Below are 17,763 nucleotides of genomic sequence, written 5' to 3'. Positions count from 1 at the left end.
AATTCATCATCTTTGCCCATCTTTTCTTCATCTCGGAAATAAAGAGAAACCTCTCTGAATGGGGGACACCACATCCGCCCTCAATTCGCCCCAATAGTTGCCTTAAAAAATTAGCATACGTTTGTCCCTCTGACAAATTCAGAAAATATTGAAATTTCAAAATGAAAGTTTTGAAATGAAATTTTGAAAAGTCAAAGCACCCCATATTACGTTTGCTCCACAAAAATTAAAATTGTCAATTTTTGAAAAAACTGTTCAAATTTTGAAAAAATTGCTAATCAGAAATAATGAAAAAATCATTAAAAAATTGAATTGAAAATTCATACTGGGTTAATGGAAATTTGCTCTCTGCAGATCCATAATTTCTTTTTTGAAAAGGAGAACTATGGGATACATTGGAATGGCTCGAAAAATTCAAAATTTTTCCAAACAATCCAAACAGCAGGGGGAAAACTCAAAATAAAAACCTCTGTATAAGGAATGAAGAAAACTGCATCCAAAATGCTGAAAAACTCATTCAAAAAACCACTTTTTTCTCACTTTTGGAAATTTTTTCTCGAAGGGTCCAGAGAGTGGCTTTTTCTGGTAAAAAGGCCACCCTCTCGACACTTCGATGAAAAAACCAAAAACTCATAACCTGAAAAGAGTTGAAAAAATCTACAAGTATTTATTATATTTAAAAAATTACATTAAATATGAATAGGCATGGAAAAAATTTCGTACCTCAAACCCCCAACCCTCCAGATCATAAATGGATGAAGTTAAAGCAATTTTTTGAAAAAATTGAAAACTCAAAAAATTTGAAGAATTTGAAAAAATTTGACAAAAATAAATATACGTTAAAATCACGAAACCCAGGGAAGAATGGAAAATATCCAATCCCTACACACCCCTATACTTGTAAAAAATCTAAAATTTTGCAAAAACTCATTTTTCAAAAAATCAAAATTTTTTTTTGAAAATGAAAATATTCAAAAATTGATCGAAATGTAGAAATTCATTACGATCTAACATAATGTGAACAGTCAGGAAAATAAAAAGCCTTCAAAAAAAAAAAAAAAAAAAAAATGAAAATTTGAAAAATTGAAAATTTTTCCAAAAAATGAAAATTATAAAAAAGGGCTAAAATGGACGGATATAGGTTAAAAATTAAAAACGATCGATCATAAAGTTGAAGAAATAAATCCTCTTCGATTTCCTTTCCTCTACCCATACCAAAAATGCACTCTAAAGGGGTCAAAAAACCACCTTTTTGCTTTTAGCCCATCAAAAATTGAATTTTCATGGGAAAATAAATACTCTAAAAATCTCCCCTGAAATTAATGCTAATAGTCAATTATATTGACATGGCAAAAAGACACCTGCCTATGAACAAAATAAGAGGAAGAAATAAAAGTAGATTTGAAATTATCAATTTATCTACTAGCCATCGGACGACAATGTTATCTGCAACGTCGCCGAGGCCGATAATTTCCTCGAATTTTGCAAGTTCTAAAAGAAGATATCGGAGATAAGGAAAAAAGTTTAGCCAAAACCGGATGGGTTGAAACCTAATCACAATAAAATAAAATCATAATACCCCCGACTGACGCAATATTGGATATAGATTTGAGTGATTGCTTGACAAACGTTCGAAGATTGTGGTTTAAAAAGCATCTTGTGCATAAAAAAGCCAAAATTGAGATTTACCATTCTCGGCATGAGGTAATTTTTCTGTTCATTAATACGAGCAGAAAAATTTACACCCATTCAGAACCCTCAAAAAATGTTTCAAAAACGGAATTGAGAAACACCCCAAAAATGGGAAATCATGGTTGGTTTACCTCCAACCATATCAAAACATTTCCCAAGTACTCTGCAAGAGTACAAAATTCTGAAACGATTTCGATAAAATGACACAAAATCTAGTAGATTCAATCATTCAAAACAAACTGATTCAGAAAAGTCGTAAACTTTAGTATTCACGACACAAAAGTAATGTGGTCCCTGAAAAACTTCGAACAAATTCAAATCAGAACCAAATTTCAATCTTCATTTTTTTGAAAATAATTAAAATTAGTAAAAAATCATCCAAAAGGCGATTGGCCAAAAACTAAATTTGAAAATTTAGGAAAATAACCTAAAAATCAGTTAAATCTGAATAAGTAGGTACTACCTACCAAACCAAAACCATCTTACTAAGTAGAAAATTTTCTTAAAATAACTTTGCCTCGAAATTTTAGTATTGAATTACTCAAAAAATAATCCTACCATTGAACCTTTGGATAAAACAAAAAATCCCAATAGGTACCTACCAAACAGATTTTTTTTTTCTCCTTTCTCAAGTTTTATTAAAATTACTCCTTTTTTTGGATCGAACATGATAAAAAATACCTGATAGGTAAGATTTGGAATTGAGAAACTAAAAAATTTACGGAAAATAGGTACCTACTTCAATCATTTGGCAAATTTACCCAAAATTTTCTGTCTATTTTCTCCAAATGAAATAAAAATTAGAATTTGTTTAAAATACCTTATTCTATACACACGAAGACAACTTTTCACAATAGTTCAGAAATAAAATTATTGTTACCAAATAGGTACCTATTAAAAGAAATTCTGAAACACATTATCTCAAAATTATTAGCTTTTCACCAAAATGAATAATATGGACAATTTTGAGGAAATTTTAATACTAAAAAGTTTAAATCCAAATGAAATTTCAGTTAGGTAGGTATACCTATCTACATCACACAAAATTCGTCTGTTTATTTCACCGATCTAAACGATAAAACTTCGGGGAATATTTTTTAACTACATGAATTTTGAAAATCAAAATGATTCAAACAAACAAAAATCCGAAAAAACCTAATAAGTAGGTACCTACTCAATACAAAATTTTGAACTTTTTACGATCTTCTTTTTCTAAAACTACTGAAAGTAGAATTTAAAATGAAACATTAACAAATTCTAATAAAATTCGAAAGATTAAAATGAATTTTTTTTTTCAAAATCAAAGGAATAGGTATACGTACCTACCTATTTCCTAACTCGAAACTAAATATTCATGAAATGAATAAAAAGGGACCACAAAACTTTAAGTCAATAAAATGATAAGTCGTATTGAACTGACTAAATTAATTAAAACCCTTCGATTCCCCCCCTCTTTTCTTTTCTTTTTTCTTAGATGCCGAAAAAAGGTGAAAAACAGCAGATCGACCCGAAAGAGTGGAAGGTCAAAGTGAACTTACCTCCTACGACCAAAAATCCGATCACAGTAAAGGGACGCCCAACCTCGAAATTCATGGGCCTCGTGATAGCCGGTTATTGGTTGTATGACTTGGGGAAGACATACATAACTACGAGAAAAGAGGACAAAAAAGAATGATTTATTCGGGTTACTTTGGTGTTCTTTGTAGTTGTTATTTTTTATTTTTTTTTCGGTGACTCGCACCATATTGTGTATACTCATACCCAGTATCTTTTCCTAAGTTTATGTTAAAATAAAGCTAAAAAATACGTATGAACAACGTGTCGCCTACTTCATTTTCACCTATACAACTTAAAAGGTTACCTACAATATTATACATACACTCAGCGCGAAAAATAATGCCTATAGGCTAAATTACTCCAAACTACGAGAACATGGACAACGAATTCGTCCATATCTGGTAGGTACATAAATCTGTCGAGGTAAAACACTGTCAAAGAATAAATCCTTCGACACATCGAATATTCACACTTTGAAAATCGATAGGTACCAGACTTTCCAATACGAGAGTCTGGACCTTATAAAAATTAGCTCTTTTGGGAAGGGATCTCAGGGAGTAAAAAACACATTCGGGATAAGTACTTAAAAATCGAAACTAAATTCAGTTGGTATTCTATTTCGAAGGTGATAACTTCTAAATTTTTATTCAAATAGAAAATATCGTGCAGTTTTAGTAACTTCAAAAGTCAAATACAATCACTCCTAAAAGAATCTAATTCAGTTTACATCGATAAAATTTTTCGAACAATTAATTAATCGCGAAAAATAATTAAAAATTTACAACGCGGTAATTAAAATAAAATTTATTCGTACACCACCCACGGTGTGAATCGAACGTCAACCGGTTCGGTAAATTTTGAGTGAATCGAGCTGAACGCGATTGATAATTATTATCAATTTTCGATCAAAACAGTTGTATTTTTTTATTTTCAAAACATTGTGTTTTTCGATTGCAAAAATTGAGCGAAACAATTATAAGTTATACCTGAAACGCCTAAATCTAGTATTGAAGAAAGTGGAGTATTCCAAAAACTGGATGTACGAATTATTGGAAGATTTCTACAGAACCGAAGTAAGTACAAGTGCACTTAGCTCACTAATAAAGTATCCCGGTTCGAACAAGAAAAATCCCAAATACCATATGGATCAAAATTATTCAACGTTGAGTTAGTTCAAACACCACACAAAATTCTCAAACCCACATTAAAACGTTTAGAATGGAAAGTGCAACAAACTCCAATTTTGAATACCGAAATCTTTTCATAACTATTACGATGAATTCCAACTAGTGCATTTTGAAGTAAATCACAAGCAGATATTTGTGAACAAAGTTGTGGATTCTAGCCAATAATCTTGAAACGCTCAAGAACCAAGAAAGTTGATCTTTTTTCAGAAAAAACTAGAAATTCGAACACTAAGTTCGTGGCAAACTTTTGGTATCATATTAAAATAACCGAAAACCCTAATTTTTGGAATTTACCACTCAAACTTGAATACTAAAAAATTCCGATTATTGGTACCAAATTGGCTTATTTATTTTTTCTTCGAACCCCATTATCAAAAGTTGATTTTTTGTAGAAAATTGATTGATGATTCGAAAACAGTGTTATCAGAAAAAGCCATAAAAATGCAAATTCTGTATTGTTCCGAATTCACCCCCATTTCACTGACAATTAGAATTATTAGAGTGAAAATTCTGAAAAATCGAATCAAATCTTGATCAGGTTAAAATTTTCCTTTAGAAAAAGTTGATTTACTCAAAAATCACACATTTTGCCTCAAACGTTTATAAATTTTCAAATTGTACCCCGACTAAGGTATTAATTTAAAAATCCATCTCAAGTTTGGGCTAATGTCTAGAATTTTTAATTCACAAAACAAACTAAAAGTTTGAAAAATTCTACTCGAGTTTACAACCCAAAAAACGCTATAAAATACTCAAAGTAAAAATCTTCTTGGAACTTTCTTCGTAAATTAAAAATGATAAAATTGAAAACTCCAGCGCAGATCTGAAACCAAGTGTCAAAATCTTGAATACCCATCAAATCATTCATAAAAATTGGAAAACTGATAATCAACTGAAAAATGATTAGATTCAGGCTAAGCGGAAAAAATTGAATTTTTTTTAGTAATCAACAAATTTGCCCCATAAAACCCGCAAAAAATTAAACCATCACACATTTTGAATTTTTTTTAAAAAATATTTCAGTATTACCGATGATTTAAGATTCAGATTATTTCGAAATTTGGAAAATATTATCTAAACTAAAATGAGATCAAAATTGAAAATTCACACCTTTTTCAAAACCTCAACAAAATAATCTCAGCTACTAAAAAACCAAAACTCGAAAGTGAATTAAGTATAGAATAAAAAGTTCGAAAAAAACTTTAGAAGAATAATAATAAAAATTCCTAATTTCTCGCCTACCTAATTCTACACATTTCGAGAAAATGATTTTTTTTTACCTTAAAAGAAAAATAGAAAAATATAACAAAAAAAAAAAAAATACTTAAGATAAAAATGAATCAACAAAAACGTTGAAAAACTAAAAAATAAAAAAGCTTTGGCAATTAAATGACTAGAAAAAATAATAAAAAACTGAAAATTGTATTTTCAGAAAAAAGTAAAATATTCTTGGTAACTAGATGATAATCAAAAAACAATCAAAAATTAAAACTGAGTATTTCGATAAAAAAATAAAAAATCTTTGGTTTCGTAAAAATTAAAACTAACAAAAATTGAAAAAATTTATCAAAATAAATCACAACCCAATAAAAACCAAAACAATAAAATGATTTAACAAATCGTAAAATATTTCATCTTTGGCTAATTTTTCGAAACAAAATGTAAATGAATACCCTTTACTGCCCAATAATCCAAAAAATCACTAATTTTGACCGATTTTGAATCGTTTTAAAAGTTTCAAATACTCCTAAAAGGAATAATCAAGACCCAGTAAGCGGTATTTGAATTGAATAAACTATAAGTTTTACACAACTTTTAGTTGAAAAATGAATTCATTTTTGAAAAAGATGAAAAAATAATTATTTTTTCAATAAATAACTAATCATAAAAATTTGTTGAAAATTTTATTTTTTCAGACGGAAATGAAGATCTTATTGTGCGACGAGTGTACGGAACCGTTGGCCGAGCCAGGGGAGCACGCTCCAAAGGACGAGAATGGGGTGAAGAAAGAGGATCCACCGTATGTAACGGTTTGTAAACATGGGTATCATTGGGGATGTATCCACTATCTTTTCAAAACGACTACAACCCCCTCTCGCATCATTTGCCGACATCCTATGTGCAATCGAAGTCTGACTAACTTTGACTTTGTTCAGTTAGAATGCCCAACAAGGACACAAGTGGTAAACCAACCCCCAAACAACGAGCACATCAGGCAGATGAGATCGACGATAGGTCAGCTCCAAAAAGAAATGGAAGTTCTAAAAGAACTAATCAAAAACTTACAATCGAAAAATGAGAAACAGGCAGCCGAACTGAAAGAAAAAATCGATGCGAACGCCGTGCTTTCGAGCTCATTGACCGATTTAGAGCGCCGATTCAATCTTCTAATGGAGCAAAAATTGAATCAGTACATTCAAGCTGGACCATCGACCCCCTCCTCTTCGATTACATCAGGATCGTACTCAAAAATTCCAGCTTTAATGGAATTAGGTACTTCGTACGTGGGACCGCCAGAGTACGATCTCACCGGCGAACCCCAGCGTCAGATCCGATTCGACGCCCCGGGTGTTGAACCTATGGACACAATGAATCCTAATATTCCAATACCTCAAAAAATTGAGTATTCGACTCCCCTAAATCAGTTGTACCCGACGCAAGAGTACTATAGAGATCGCAGTTCATCCCTACCTTCAGCGAACCGAGGAAGACGAGGAATCAACGAGCGAAGAGTATTCAGAATGCCGCGAGGTACTACGAAGCGAGGCCCGCCACCGAGAGCGCTATCTCCGCGCGAAAATGAGCCCGAAGTACCCGAGGAAAAGAAAAACCCATCAGCCGAACAGCCCCGGTACCACAAAAAATACCTGTCGCGTTTTGGCAGATCTTCCAACGAACTCCAGCCCTATTATCCTATGAACGCGTACCCGTTTTATTTCACCGCCGCGGGTAGACAGGATAAAGCTAAAAATATTCACATGGTACTTTTTATGAACCAAGCGATGATGATCGGGGACGGACATATTCATGCGATGGTACATTGCATGGTTGATGAAGAAAAATATGGCCAATATCTCGATAACACCATCTATCGACGAGACCTCTTAGCGTCTGATCTCTTTCGATTACTCGATTCAATGATAATATTACCGAAAAAATTATTTATCTCGATCGGTAATTTTGATGTGGTCTGCAATACCTCTTACGATGACTTCACCGATGAAATGACGAAGATCGCGGATCTCCTTAAAGAGAAAAAAGTGACGGAGCTGATTTTAGCACCATTAGTGCACACGCCCCAACATAACAACATCGCTTTTGACCACATCAAATTGGCACTGGAAACTGACTGGGGATTGTTAGCAGGTGCGAAGACGACGCGAGTAGACGAATTTTTCGAACAACTGGATAAAATCCCACCGCCCAGAGATGAATTTGGTCCATATCACAACATCAAACGTTACGAAGAAATTTTGGACAAATTGGCCGAAAAATTCATCCCCCTTCCAATTTCTCTGCAAGAAAAAATCAAGAAAGGGAAAGTACTTCAGCCACCGAGTAAAGATCGACGACGCATTGAAATGCTCCGAAAGGGCCTAATTTCAAAAGACACCGAATCGAAGCCGACCATGTCAGTCCAACCAACCATCAAACAGGAAGAAATGGAAACTGACGATAAACCCTACACTCCGGATCAGTTGGCCGAATTAAAACGGATCGAAATAAGAAAGAAATTAATCGAACAGAAAACAGCTGAAAATGTCCAACTAGGCAAATCCGATGAGCACCCTGTAGGAGCTTCGACCAGCTCAGAATTGGCACCCGAAGATGCGCAAAATACGACACCGCAAATGCCAACTTTGACCCCTCGTACCGACTTAAATCCGGCCACGCTGAACATGTCATCGACCTCCGCTCAGGCTATTAACCTGCCAGAAGTGACGCTTACCGCTATTAACGGTCAACAGGTGATACCACCCCTCACCTTTGGGATGAACTGGCAAACGTTATTTGACCAGCACGCGCATAGTTGGACCCAGGAAATGGAACACCAAACCAGCGCGACGACAAACGAGTCTGAACAGGCTCCAAAAACACCGAACGTGTCGCTCACTGAAGAGCCCATCGTCATCTCTAGTGACGAGGAGAAAAAAGAGGGCTAATGGCTCATATTTCAACGCTCTATCGACTCAAGGTAAATTGCACAGAGTTTTTTGAATTTTTTATATCGCGTAAAAAATACCCAAATATTTGAACTACTTTTTCAAAAAACTCGAATTTTGGAAGAAATACCATCCAAAAATTACCTAGGTACAAATACGATTAAAAAACAAAAAAAAAAATTTCGAACTAAAGTACCAAAATTATAAAAAAAAAAAAAAAAAAAAAAAAAAACCCCAAAACATGTCGATATGAGCAAAAATGACCCTCTCAAAAAATGTAAAAATCAATCACGTTATTTTTCCTTCAATTTTGTTATTTTTTAATTTCAAATCAGCTTCGAAAGCTTTTATTCATCTATTTATTTTTTCTGAGCTAAATTTCTCTGAAATAGAAAGGAAAAAGTCAAAACTTATAATTTTTCGTTTTTTACATTTTCTGAAGTTTTGAATAATTTTATTTATTGTACAAAAAGTGATTGATTACAAAAAATTACCCCCTAAATTTTTTTTTTAGAAAAATCAGACTGATTTTTTAATGGAAAATGGTTTGAATTAAATTAAATAAAAACTCGAAATATTCGCGAATTTTCTACCTCTTGACTCAGTTTAAAAAGCACAATTTTGGCTTTAAAAGTGCTTAGGTAGTCTTCAAAAAATAAAAAAAAAAATCGTCGTAAAAAAGACCACCCAGCTGGAAGATAACATCCACCTTCCCACAACCGGTACCGTTACGCTCACGACCTTCACCAGTAACCTAGTAACCGCCAAAACCACCTAAAAAACTGTGTCAACCTAAATTCCATTTTCCATTCATCGATCCGACCATTAAAACGACCCGTAGAGCAGAAAAAATGAACATCCAAAAATGTAAATAAAGTTAAGATGTAATTTATTGAATATTTATTGATAATTTTTTTTTTTCATTACAAAAAACTCTACGCATTAATTTATCTATACATTTGTATAATTAAGTTATAAAATAGCACAAAATATTTTTTTTAAATTTTTTTTTTACAAACATACAAAATTTGTACTCTAAAACTACGATACAATAATACATGTATGTAAATTTTTTTTTACAAACTTAAAATAAATTCAATTTATTTTTTGAATGTTTACAATTATTTTTTATTTTTTTTATACAAACTTATATTAACGTAAAATACGTTTACAGAATCAAAAAATTCAAATTCAAAAAGTTTTTTCCAAAAATTTACAAAAATTTCAATTTTATTTTTTTTAAAATTCTTTTTTTTAACAAAGATATCACATTCAGGGCACAGAAGGCCATGTTGACTCAGACCGTAGACGGATAACATTCCTTTCAAAAATCTAGCTATCTTTGTCTTCCTGTGGAACAAAAATGGCATAAGTTTACTCAAATTTTATTTTTAATTTTTATCTAAAATTATTTTCTATGAAAAAATACAACCTGGAAAAGAAGTCCATGAGCCAAGAAAAAAGATCTGTGCATTATTAGTTAAGGAAATCTTCTTTGTCTTCTTACTGGAACAAAAAGAATTAGGTTAGAATTTTCTAATTTTAAAATTAAAATTAAAATTATCATTTTAATTATCATTTTTCCTACTTATTTTTTTTAACTAATTTAAACTACGTAATCGTAAAAATGCTATAAAAATAAGCCAAATTTTTAGATTTACTCACCTTATTGTAAATACGAAAAATATCCCAACAGACTGGTTCAACTTTGGCTCAATCCTATTTTAAGTTTCACCCATCTTTCTCTGAACTGGTCCTAAACAAAAACAACATTTTTTATTTAATTTATTTCATAACTTTAAAATTTTTTTTTAGAAATAAAAAATGTACAGATATTTTAAATCGATCATGTGTTTAAATTAGACTGATTAATCCTAAGAAACAAAAATGCTCTTAAATTTTACATTATTTAATAAAAATGTAAATATGTTTTTGTACTTATCTTTAGTTTTTGATAAACAAAGTAATTCTCTTGCCATCGTCGTTGACCAAAATACACCTGTAAAGAAGAAGAAAAAACTTGAAATTAATTATGAGAAATAAGACTGACTAGAAATTAATTTATTCTTAATTAACTATAAAACAACGTTAAACAAATAAAAAAGAAGAAAAACAACGTTGCTTAGAATTAAGTTTGTTTAGGTACATTCCTATTTATTTTTATAATTTTTCTTAAAAATTTATTTCCCTTTAAACTTTTTTAAATTTTTTCAAAAATTTTTTTTTATTTTGTTTTATGTTTCATCGAATAATGGTGGTAAGTAGTTTCGCTTTCAACCGAACTCCGTGTACAACAAAAAGGTAGCGCAATTTTTTCCAAAAACTTAGCACTCCATCATAAAAATAAAATTCCAAAATTTCAATTTTTTTTTGAAAAAATGAACATTTTGTCTGATAGAAAAACAATTCATTTTTCCTCAACCTTTTTTTTTTCATTTTTCAAACTTCCCTAAAAAACAATTCTTTTTTGGATTTTGAAGAAATGACAATTTTTCTAATAGAAAAATAACTCACTTTCTTCAAAGTTTTTTCAAATTTTTTAATTTTCTTTTTTTTCTTTTTTTCTTATCAATGATCAGTTTTGAACATTTCAAATGCTCAAATATTACATCAAACTTTGATAAAATTTTTCCTTTAGAATTTTTTTTTAAAATTTTTTTGAACTTTTTCTTTTTTCAATTTTTTTTTATTAAACTATAAAAACTCTACTCAAATTATTCAGTGAATGACTTTCCAATAGAAAATCATCCATTTTTCAAAATTTTTAGTAAAAACAATAGCTATACTCAAGCCAACCTTACCAGCAATTTTTTCTTCAAAAATTCTTGGTCAGACTATCCAAAGACAACAAAGCCAAACAACCACGAACTTCTTGAGCTTTTTTCATCTTCTCCTGAAATCATAAAATTGAGGAAGGGTACCTTTTAGATTAACCCTCCCCCTCAAAGATTAAATCGTACTTAAATACTTACCATTTCGGCCATGACCCTGCTGTGGAGTGACCAGATCAAAGGTAGCATCTGATTGGTTTATTGATATCTTCGACTTCGGTCAAATATTGATGATCAATTGTAGTTACTCTTGGTCAGTAAGAGTCAACTCACCAGCACACTCAAAATTCACCTCACTTTTGGAATTATAATAAAAACCAAAGAGTTTCAAAATTTATTTTGGGATTACTATTCCCCGCATCAATCAAGCAAAGTACGGGGGGCAATAGGGTCACATCCAGTGAAGCACAATGTCACCTTTTTTCAAAATTTCCGTGCTTTCCTCTACATTTCCTCAGGGGATACTTTAGAAGTAAACCCACGTTAGGGGCAAATGTAAGGGGACAATATGCCTTCACTGGCTAGACAGGGATATTCATCGTATCTCTCTCAGTGGGATTATAAATCTTTCATCTAAAGGAAGTACTGGAGAATCCAATCAATAGTTCGATTCTACAGTACTTTACGTAGATGAAAGCATATACTCGATGCACTTAGGTAAGGTGTTAAGTACGTGGGAACCACCCAAGAGGTGTTTTCACATCGTTCCATTAAGGGCAGATGTGAAAAGCTCACAAGTTCGTAAAGCTCAATTCCTTCTCGACTCGAGGCTAGAAGCCAAGTTGAGATGGAATTGATCTTCACTTGTCGATTCGCGCTTCGTCTGGTAGGTCTGACCGCGGAAAAGTAATAAGGCCACTCACTCCTACGTAAGAGTTGTGCTTGAGTCCCAGGTCCTCTGCCTTAACGTTCGTGTTTAAGGGAGAGTATTCGCGTTTAAACTTAAGTCCTAAATTCGCTACCCAACGCGGGCAATTTGATAGTTACACGTAGGTGGGTAAAAGCGATCCTACTTACGCCACTATTCGGTGGAATATATATTGGTTATACGCGTAGAGTTTTATATGTTTTAGACTTAAGTTTCGTGTTGTAATTTTATTCCAAAATTATAATACACTATTCGTGTTTATCGTGTGTTCTTATTTCGCGCGCGGTTCGAATTAATACAAGGTAAACTCGACTAAATCTGTTTAAATTTATACATATTGGTGTTGTAAGAGCTGAGCTAGCAGCGGGTAAGTACTGTTTTAAAAGGTGATATATTACATCTCTTAGGGAGTTAGATTCATCCTGACCTACTAGGGAAATATTCTTATCCTCCCATCATTGGCAACGCCTCTATCTATCTATTTAACAATTATGCTCAAAAAAAGAGCAGTTTTTATGTTGAGGAGGATCCTTATATACTGAGATTCCGTGTACCTTATATACTGAGATTCCGTGAGTAGGCTATAGTTTTGTACATTGTTCTAAGAACACGTTCAGCTGTAATATTATTAGGTATAGTGTGTCTTACCAATGACTTTTGATTGAATATTTTCAGTTGATGATCAAGAAACGATTAGTTTACCAGCCTGGCAACCGTTCAGTCAGTATAATCAGTTATATTATTGGATGGAAATCATAGTGTATACACTTGCCTTGATTGGGATTCATAGGGTATACAGCGTTGACGTGTTTCACTTTTAGTCAGTGATGGACAGGGCTCGGATTTTTATGCTGGAATATATTTTTTGTGTGAATAGGGGATAGAGAATGTTTCTAGTGAACGCCTCACCCAGGCTTGTGGAAATAACACCTCCCCATTTGGTTATGACTTTTCGTTGATAACGATTAGAAATATTTACTTTTTGAGTTCACTGAACTCGTTGAATAGGTAGTCAAAAGTTCCGACTTTCACATTTTTGAATTTTAAAATAAAATTCAACTTTTATTTTCGTTTGTTATATTCGTTCTGTTCCGCATTTGTCGTAACAATGACCAATTGTTTGTCTTTTTAGAACTCATGTTGGCTCCTATATCTGTTAATCGGAAGTGAAACTGTTATTCTATCCATGCATGTTTTCATTACACTATACACAGTGAACAAAACTCTACATGAACGTTTCAGAGGATCCAATTTTACAGACTCCATTTGCACGTTCCTAATAACAGGTACGATCATTCCTAACAGTACTAGCCTATAGCTCCATTATACCTAATCTTCGTACCTAATTACCCTTATATGAATGTTCACAGCATTTATATGCTATCTGTACTTCATTATCCTGAGCTTCTACAAGGAGTTATCGGACGGACAAGACGGATGTGGCCTAGGAGGCATCCTAATCACCACCGCAGCAGCTCCATCGCCTTCCGCTCCAGCATATCCTTATGTTTTCCTCATGACCCAGCCTCGTACACACATTTCTCCACCTAACGAGATCCCTCATATCGTAGTCCAGACTGATGTCGTTGATCCTGATGCCCCACCTGAGATCCCTCATATCGTATTCCAGACTGATGTCGTTGATCCTGATGCCCCACCTGAGATCCCTCATATTGTAGTCCAGACTGATGTCGTTGATCCTGATGCCCCACCTCCTTATTCCATTGTCATGAATGAGGAGCCACCTCCCTATGCTGACTACGCTCCTCAAGGAGACCTATAAAAACATTACTTTATCAAAATTGAACGTTCCCTCTGGTGAGTTTGACGATGTGCTTCCATATACATCACTTATACTGAGTCGTACCTATATAGGTAGTGGTTATGTGTATGATATTCTCTTACAATGAGTTTGATTTTCACTTCTTTCGTTTTTTTTTTGAAATGTTTTCCAATTTTGTCGGGCTTATACGTACATATCGCACCTTTGGAGTAATAAGGATTCAAATACAAATACCTACCTATATTTCATCCAAAAATGAAAAATTTTCGGAGAATTTTTACTGGTTTCGTCGGTTTTGATTTTTACCTTCTTAGTGTGCGTAGCACATTATTGGTTTCGCTTTGAGAAATGAAATTTCATTGGAAGATCGATCAAAAGTCTTATGATGGATTAACCTTTAAGGGTTTTTGGAATGATTTTTTTTGGAAAAGGAAAATATGGGACGGGAGGAGGCTCTAAAGAAAAATGTCAAAATAAGAACCCCAAGTTTACTTTAAAAAAAATCTCGAATCTTCTAGCCTTGCAGTGGTCTGAACTAAAAATTCTCAAAATACAGCCATTTTTAACGAAAAGAACAAAATTTTCTGTCATTTTATCGTTTTAATTTGGTCATTTTATCGAGAAAGAGGATCGTGAAAATAAAGCTTTCTTGATTTTTATTAAATTTTAAACCACTTGAGTAGGTAACCTTTGATAATTTATAATCGAATCAAATATTTTCATTCATGCTTGAGGACCCCTGACTTACTCACCTAGATATCTCGAGGGCTCAAAATTTTTTTGGGCAGTTTCGTCCACTCTGTGTAAACTTCATCGCCCATTGCCCATTTTCTTCAAAACCTAAGACATTTTTTCTCAATCCACGTTTGCGGTGAAGGAATGTCAAATATCTACTTTAATGATGTACCTGGCCCAAAAATAATACCTGGAGCTGAATTTCGTCAAGTTTTAAAAAAGTTTTCAGCAAAAATTTCAATCTCGCTTCATTTATAATAGTTGATGAATTTGAAAATAAAAGGAAGAAGAGAAGCCCATAGTCCCACTCTTGAAAGATCAGCAATAAATCACTTCATTTGAAAAAATTGGACACTGATTGGAAATATTTCCAAAATTGGAAAAAACTACCGAACTTTACATTCCCCTCCTTCATAATTTAAATTCTTTGAACCATATATCATCGCCAAATGACGCTTATTCATGATGATCACGAACTTTCAATTTGTACATAATAAATTATTCCCAAAATTTACCTATATAGGTATCTGAGCGTATTAAATTTTTATTAATTTCATTTTTTCAGATCCATGCAGTAGTACGAATCTTGAACATACGTGTATTGAGCAACACTGTTCCGGATATGAGTAAGTTTTACTTTATTTGAATAGTTGATAAGCGTGTTCGTATTTATTCTCAATGTGTAGGTAAACCATATATTCACTATTGAATTGCTTAATTTTTGTTTCCAGGCTCCGGCAAGAAATTATCGAATGAGTACAAAAGTGATCTAATGTGGCTGAGCTTGGTCACCTTTGTGGTGGTTGCCCATGCATTATACGGTTACAAAGCTTCACTATGATCTTGGGATTCGCTCCAGCCATGGTGGACGAAATTAAGAAACACTTCGAACATATCCGAGATGATAGCGTTCTGCCTTGTATTATTCTCACGTCGTTATTCTTTTTAGGTAATTATCACCGTAGTGCTATGTTCCATGTTACCTACCTATAGTATGTACTTCATTCATCACGAATCTTGTACAATACTTTGATATTTTATGCTGCAATTTGGCTCATTTTACTCACATTTTGTTATTTTGTATTTTTCTTCAACAGCTGTCGAAGCGTATTTCTTACTCATTTTATTCAGTCATTATCAAAACGTACGTCACGAAGCTATGGAAGTATGGAAGCTGAAAATTCTCGACCTACTTCGTTTTCAGCTGCGATACCTGAACCTGTATAAGGCCTACATATTCCATCGTATATACCAGCGAAACATCCAAAAAATGGCTCCTCCACCATACGCTGTTTAAAAACTTACAACCAGAATTTTTCCTCCTCAACTCTGTGTAAAAAGATCAGTAATTTTCATTTTTTGTGAAGCTTACAGAGACTAATTTTGACCTCAAGAGAATATCTGCTCCAAATATAAGCGCAATAAAAATTCGTCCAATTGAAACATTTTTTCACTTAAGGGTCATTCCACCTCAATTCGATCAACGTTTTTGAGTCATGTCGTTCGATTTCGCTCAATTGTTTTTTACAATGCCTACGCACTCAATAAGTAAGAAACCTGCAATCAGGGTGGTCCGAGCCTCCTCAGGGGGTGGGTGAGGGGGGGGGTGCTTCAGTGTTATTTTCACATTGTCTCGAGGTACACAACTTCAGCAGCGCATGCCTGCAAAGGTATGATACTTTGATCATAACTGATTTCACAGTTCGAAAGGGTGCTGCGTTTTGAACTTTTCAAAAGTTGAAAGTTAAACTTTCAAATTGAAAGTTCAAATTTAAAAATGACGCTGTAAGTGAGAGCTGCCATTTAAAATTCAGAAAAAATTTCCATAGATACACTTTTTGATGCTTTTTCAAAATATTCAATTTTCGAGATGCGATCTTTTAATGCAAAGCGGAGCACCCTCTCCTCCAAATTTGGGCAAAACTTTCAAAAAAAAATCTGAGGCATACGAAACATTCCCATTGGAAAAAGAGGATCAAAGGTACCTACCTATTCACTACAGGATGCCCAGAAATAGTGTACATTTGATTTTCAAGGAAAATTGATCTCTTTGGCTCTCGATGCCTTGAAATTGTGGCTCAGCTGATGATATATTTTTATACGCGCTTTCAATTCAGCTTCACTGGTTCGAAAGTTTTTCAATTTTTTAAAAAGTTTCAAAAATCCAAATTTGGTTTATTTTTTAATGGAAAAATTAAAATTTGATTCAAAAAATTGTGGTAAGAGAATGAAATGTGGTTTCCATTTTATTTTAAACCTCTCAAACCAGAATGATGGTAGTTTCAAACCGTTCTGGGTTCTGGATCTTCCAGCCCATTTTTGAATTCTCCAGTAGGCCTACTAGAAATAAATTTATGTGAGGAGGACCAGCGCAAAATCCATCCCATATGGATGCACTTATTGGATCCAACAATCTTTGAAGTCAATTCTCAAAATCTGTCGTAACCAACTTCACGACTTGGCGAATTTTCTTATTTTCTTTTCAAAAAATTCCTCGTACTGCTGGAAAAAATTTTGTGTTTAAACCAGCAAAATTGATATCAAAAGTTTTGTGCTAAAATCGATCGAAAAAATCCCAAAGAGAATTAATCTCAAGTTACACGAGCTGAATTTCATTTGGAGTCTTTTTATCGCAATTTTTCTAAAATTAGAATCTCAAAAAATCCACTGGAGGCTTCAGAACGACTCGAATAAACCACCAAATCAATTTTCAAGAGATTGAAAATAGAGCACGAATTAAATTTTAGTTTTTTATCTCAATTTTATCATAACAATGTTTTCGTAAAAAGTGAATCAATTTTGATTTTTTTTTTCAAATCTTTAAAAACCGAAAAATAAAATACAGCACTTGAAATTATGTTTGGTAAGTAATTTTTGGAAACCATATTTTTAGAAAGAATCGAATTCGAAGATTGCCAGAATTTTTTTTTATATTTTCACCAAAGAT

At 33.0% G+C, this 17,763-nt stretch overlaps 1 protein-coding gene and 1 long non-coding RNA gene across 5 annotated transcripts in view; one reads left to right on the top strand and one right to left on the bottom strand.

The window, feature by feature from the left end:
* The window catches only part of LOC135834589 (uncharacterized), a 49,343-nt gene extending 33,084 nt beyond the window's left edge, over positions 1-16,259 (top strand). For all 4 annotated transcript variants that reach the window (XM_065348509.1, XM_065348508.1, XM_065348506.1 and 1 more), the window contains 5 exons: positions 13,431-13,584; positions 13,669-14,116; positions 15,382-15,442; positions 15,548-15,765; positions 15,914-16,259. The gene's annotated coding sequence lies outside the window, so the exon portion shown is untranslated. The remainder of the gene's footprint in view (positions 1-13,430; positions 13,585-13,668; positions 14,117-15,381; positions 15,443-15,547; positions 15,766-15,913) is intronic.
* On the bottom strand, positions 9,854-12,783 carry LOC135834591 (uncharacterized). The gene is made up of 3 exons (XR_010556708.1): positions 11,401-12,783; positions 10,265-10,598; positions 9,854-10,105 (listed from the first exon to the last, which is right to left on the bottom strand). It is a non-coding gene; the product is annotated as an uncharacterized LOC135834591 (long non-coding RNA).
* Positions 16,260-17,763: the final 1,504 nt, after the last annotated feature.

This window comes from Planococcus citri, chromosome 2, assembly GCF_950023065.1.
Source record: "Planococcus citri chromosome 2, ihPlaCitr1.1, whole genome shotgun sequence".
NCBI lineage: Eukaryota > Metazoa > Arthropoda > Insecta > Hemiptera > Pseudococcidae > Planococcus > Planococcus citri.
Note: the sequence above shows the minus strand (reverse complement) of the source record. Positions and strands in the feature narration are given on the sequence as shown.